Below are 6,258 nucleotides of genomic sequence, written 5' to 3' on the forward strand. Positions count from 1 at the left end.
AATTAGATGATCAAGATGCTACATTTTTGTTGGTAAACTAATTAAGGTATTACTTTAAGTAAGTTGAGATCCAACTGAAAGCATGCAGGTGGGTCATATCTAACGCCTGGTAGGAGACGAGAAGGCAGCCAATCCATCCATCAAAACAGTCTCTTCCTAATGATTCCATTCGTGTGGTGGAGCTTGGCTCAAAAAGTCGCTGACGTATGACACCGGCCATTGACGGCAACATGCGATCTCTTCCTCAGCCCAATTCGTTTGATACCTCAATTAAAGGTGAAAAGAACGAAAAACAGCCATGAAATTTATTTGGCTTTGCCAAAGCCTTGACCATTGGTCACAAGATGCTAGAGCTTTGAAAGGTGATGGAGCCAAACAACTGCCAAATATTTGGCAATTCCTATTCCATCAATTGGGAATTGTCAGGAGATTTAGACAATTGTAGTGCTGCTAATTGCACCCACCTTTGAGGCACCGGAGGTGGAGAGAAGGAGATAACATGAGGAGAGACGGAGAGATTGCTACTGGATCCTATCTCATCAGGATTTCTTTTTGTTTTTTAGGACTTGTTTGAATATTGTTAGAGAATTTTATAGAAATCAGGCCTATTTGCTCACCTATCTTATATTTTCTGAAAAATCTATCCAAACTCAACTTAAATCTTAACCTTATCTTTGTTTTTTTTTTTTTCTTTTCATAAGATTGGGCTAGATGATATTTGGTTGTTACATGGACAAGCTTAGATGGACAACTCAATCAACGAATCTTAAAAAAATTTCAGTCCAATCCTATAGTAATATCCAAGCAAATCCTTAAAAAAGAAGGTCTATTCATATCTATCTTTTAATCTGATAGAGATTGGAATCCCTAACCCCTTGCCTTCTCACTCTATACTCCTACATCCTATTACCCCCCAACACTCTCTTCCCCTCCTAGTCTAGCCGGCCCTAGTATATTTATTCTCCCACATTGCCCTCTTTCTTGCATGTGGAAGGAGTCTATGGGTCCACATGACTAGTTAGGAAGTAGAAATTTATTGTTGATATATGTAGTTAGCACCAATCTTGTTTGTTCACTAGTTTTTTAGATAATACACATGATTAGGTGCACTTTTTTTTTGATAAATTTGATTAGGTACACTTTAATGGTTGTTTTGATAGCACTTGCGAACTATTTTTGCCTTGCAAAAGCAAATAACCTTAGTAGTCTTGGTTCCTAACTGTGAGAAACCTTGTTTAAGAAATTTTGAATTGTTAAAAAAGAAAAGGGAATAGGAATCTTGTTTTTCATGAGTTTAAAATGTATCATAATAGGCTTGCTACTTAACTTTTGCAACTTTTTTGAAAGCAAATTGAAGGGTATCATCCTAAATAGTTGTGCCCCTATATGTTGCATCTCTTGCCTTCCTTCTACTGTTTAACTGTCAGCAACCTTCTTCTTTTTTTTTTTTTTCTAGAAGTACGGTGGGAGTATGACCTCTATGTTGGGGTATTAACCATTTCATACAAATCTTATTGGTAAAAAATTTTACCAGTTAGACGAGGCACAAGTACAACTAAGGTGTGAAGGAGGGACACATTCATGAGGAAAAAACAGGCAAGTAATAATCTCGGTAATGTATTGTTAGGATTTGACGCCTCGAGATTCAGCCCACATTGAGCCCACAGAGAGGTTCGCGGCGAAAAATGGAGTCCAACGAGACCAAGATCACCTGAATCGGAGCTCGGATGAAGAAGATACGAGCTTTCGAAGATGGCACGAAAATCGAGGCGGCGGAGGACCGCCGGCGACCGGCGGCGGACGGCAGCAGCGCGGCCGCAGGCGGCGGCGCGCGGGACGCGCGTCACAGGCCCGCGTGGGACGCGGGACCCAGGCCCGCGCGGGACGCGCGACCCAGGCCTGCGCGGGACGCGCGTCCCAGGCCCAGGCCCGCGCGGGACGCGCGACCCAGGCCCAGGCCCGCGCGGGACGCGCGACCCAGCGGCCTGCTGGCCCATCCCCGGTCCACCGTGGACCGGGTGGTCCACGGAGCGGTCTGTGGACCGCGTGGGCGTTTTCCACGCGTTTCTCGCGGTCCACGGCCCTATTTCGTGGACCGGAGCGCGATCTAAGGGTCGAGGACGCTCCCGGTCTTGATCCAACGGTCCGGAGGGGTTTTTGGCTTTGTTTAGGATTCCTAATCCTTCTCTAATCAAGGTTTAAAGCCTGTTTAAACCTATAAAAAGGCTGTGAGGTAACAGAGAGGCGTGGTTTTTCGGTTTCTCGCCGCCGTACGAACCGAGAGGAGAGAGAGAGGCGTGAGGCGCTGTGAGAGAAGGAGCAGGAGGCTCCTGGACAGCGGTCGCCAGGCTCTTCAGGGTTTAGGGGGGTCTCCAAGAGAGAGAGAGCTTTTGTAAGGGGAACTTCATGTGAGAGAGAATTGGATGTACAAGGGTTGAGGGTGAGGTCTCCTCTTGTAAAATTTTCTTTTCATAGTGAAGTTTGCATGCCCCGTGGAGGCGAGCCCTTTTGTGGCTGATCCACGTATTTTGATTGTTTTTCCTTTTGTTTTGTTTCTTCTTTCTTCCTGCTGCATCGCGTGGTACTGAAAGGATCTTGGGAGGTGATGTTCTGACCAGACATCCACCCAACATGTATGAATTGCATTTAACCATGTTAATACTTAAACTACTGCATTCTTTTCCCTTCCTAAGGTTTTAGAAGTCCATATCATGTTCTCAAAAAGGTCCCCACCAGGTAGCATTTTTGCGCACTTCGATCCACACGAGCTCAAATGCCAGGGTACCACTTCCAAAATTTGAGCTAGCTCGTACATGCATCAAGCCAAGAGAGATGTGACATTGATGCAACTTTTTATAATTCTGTCAAATGAATATGTATTTTTTGTTTCAAAAATATTATTTTATACTGCATGCTGAGCCATTAGACCACGACATGCGATCCAACCAGACTCAATGATGGCCTCAAGTTATATTTTTCACACTAAAAAAAATTTTTTTTTTCACACAATTTCAATAATAAAATCATATTTTACATACCTTTCAAAGCACGATGTAAATTTCATGATTCATATAGTAGATAAATAGATGAGATTCATTATATTTTTTAAAATATACAAAATACAATTCAATGGTTGGATCAATCATCCTCCTGATAATATTTCATCAGATTGGATCTCTCTCAATTGGACTTGGAACATGTTAAGGGAATTAGGATTAGATTCTACCTAAATCTCATGCATCTAGGAACAAAGATCAACTCTATGTAGTTATTTTTATCAAAAAAAAAAAAAAGAAGAAGAAGAAGGAGGAGGAGGAAGAGAAAGAAACTCTACGTAGCTACTAATGGCACACAAGGGTCAGATAAAGATTCATGAAGACCCATGTCAATCATTAGGTCCGGACAGGTGTGTCGGATTGGTTGCCGGATTATTATCGGTATTTGCTATATCTCTTTTCAAGCTTTTCAATATTTGATACAATTTTTTTGTGAGGTTGTCAAATGCTACGCCAACAAAAGATGGACCCTATTCATAACTAAATATTAAAAAAAAATTAATTCGCATTAAAATATAGTAAAACACACAAAAAAAGAAAGAAGTGGGCTGACTGGTGATGCAAAGGGTCTGAGCTTCTTTTATTCGGAATAAGGAAGAGAGAATTAGAAATTTTGTAAACTTATTCTTTTATTTTTCTGAAAAAATCTAATGATGTCAAAGGGGTGGTAATGATCTCTTGCTACTTAAGGCAAAGGATAGTGGTTGATGCAGCATAGGATGCAACTAATAGATACTCTAATTAGTCATGCCAAGTTTCACATAAGCTAATAGATTTAGAATATTGAAATTTAGCCAATTTTCTATATTGTAGTAGAATAATCTAATATATTTTCTTATTATTGAATCCTACATTGAATATAATTTTGGACCAAGGTATTATAATGCCTGGAATAGGTCATATCCTATATATACATCTAATACATTGCTAAGAAAGGACAGTCTTTTCCCATATTAATGAAATTTCTTAGAGGGAATTGTCTTCACCGGACACAAGATTCTTCAATCAACTTTGCTTCTATTGGTATATTAATCTTTGAAGGATAAATTCAATGATTAAATCTCTTTTCATCCTTCTAGATTCAAATCAGACATCCTTCAAACAACACCCCCCCCCCCACCTAGTACACTCATTTACATATGCTAAAAATCAATGTGCTTGCGAATTTGGGCTTCAATATAGGTCAGAGAAGAGAAAAAAAATATTAGGTAGACTTATTCTACCACATAAAATATAGGCAAAATCAATAAAAACTTTTTATTAATAGCTAACCATGGTTTAGCAAGAACCATTGATGGTTTAAAAATATTTATTAGTTGTGAGGTGGACCAAACCATATTTTGAATTAAAAAAAAAAAATCCACTGTATTTTGGATTAAATTCAGGTTCCAACATGATAGTGGGGCCCACTATAAAAAAAATAAAAAAAAAATTTTATCCATTCGCAAGTTTTTTTTGGATTCACCGTATCTTGAATTAAATTTGGATCCACCATGACAGTGGAGCCCATCATAGAAAAAAGCCTTTCTTATCTATTTGGGAGTTTTCCTCCCATAGTGGGCCCCACTATTATGGTGGATCCACCTTTTCACCTCTTTACATGCATATATTTCATTCAAGACATGATGGATCCTATTTCCTTTTTTAAAAAAAAAATATGATGCACATTTTGATCTAACATCCAATAAAAAATTTTCAGCTATTAATGGTTACTGCCAAACCATGGTTAATCATCGTTAGTCATTAATGAGAAATAAACTGAGGTGTGGAGTTTTGTTGGCTTTACCTATATCCCGTGGTAGAATGTGTTTATTTAAAAAATTCTGTTTATTTAACAAATTATCAAAAGAGAAGGAAGGCGGTGGGGCGGGGTGCGGGCTTAGGACAGAGAGGGTAGGGATGCCATTAGAAACCTTTTCAATTCTCAAAAGAAATAATGAGATCATATAATTGATAAGCTACATAAAAAATATAAAGAATGTAGTAGTGAAACTATAATATTATATTACTATTATTGAACACATGATGCACAAGAAGGGATGATGAATGGCAATGGTCTTCATCATCCCATTCTTGTCCCATGCGGCTAAGGAAACAAAGAGAAGTGGAACTTGTCACCTCTCTCTCTCTCTCTCTCTCTCTCATGTTTACATGCACTAAACTCGTGTGCACGCAAGCGTACATGCAAAAACAAAAAAAAAAAAAAAAAAAAAGGGGTTACAGGACAAAAGGGTGGTTAGAAGGTAAAGGAGCCTCCGGAGAAAGGTTGCAGTCCAAGATTTTCACATTATAAATATAATATCTACAAGTCATGTTAGGATTCCTTTTGGGTAGTGTATGCTTTTGCTAGATCTAGATCACAACTAGCTTTTGACTCATGCTAAACTCAATGGAATCTATGGGTTATGATGAGGTTCCAGTAGGTCCAATTGTGTAGTTCTTGGTGATAAGTGACAACCCTATTTTGTATATATCTTCTAGGGTACCGTACCTTTGTTGTCACATTTCAATTCAGTGGTTGAGATGTTTACTAATTAGTAAACATTACAAATTCATTCAGAAAGTCGTGATACGCTATCTTTCTTTGTTTTTTTTTTTATAAAAATATTTTGATATTTAATATGTAAATAAAAAAAAAATAGAGTTTAGTTAAGTCACAACAAAATTTAATTTGGTTAAATTCAAGATTGGGTCAAAATTGAATGCTCTGTTATGCTGAGTTCAAATTATATTCTCGGATCCAGCTTGTTTATGGCCTGAAAGACCCTCTATCAAGTTGAAAAACAAAAAGAATTTACAAGCAGCTAGCTATCCTAACCACCTTTCTGACAAATATTTTTACCATTCGTATGTGCACATCAAGATTCTGATATATAAATCTCATCTTGCTAATAGATGACGATGGGCAATTGTGTTAGAGATTTGACTTACCATGTAGGATTAGATGTATCTGTGCATCAACAATATATTTCGATAAGCAAATCAAGTTGATGATCTTCATACCAATGTTGGAAGCACTGTTGAGGAAGCCAAGGCCTGGAGCTACCACTTTGAGGCTGATACCATTGATATATCTTTTATCAGACACGGGGGATGGCCCCTTTCCCTGCTGCAAAAGAGAGAAGAAGATGAATAGGAGATAGCCCTTGCACACTCAAGTTAAACCCATGTATCTGACATTATCATTGCTGGATGATAGAAG

This window comes from Elaeis guineensis, chromosome 15 (genome assembly GCF_000442705.2).
Source record: "Elaeis guineensis isolate ETL-2024a chromosome 15, EG11, whole genome shotgun sequence".
NCBI lineage: Eukaryota > Viridiplantae > Streptophyta > Magnoliopsida > Arecales > Arecaceae > Elaeis > Elaeis guineensis.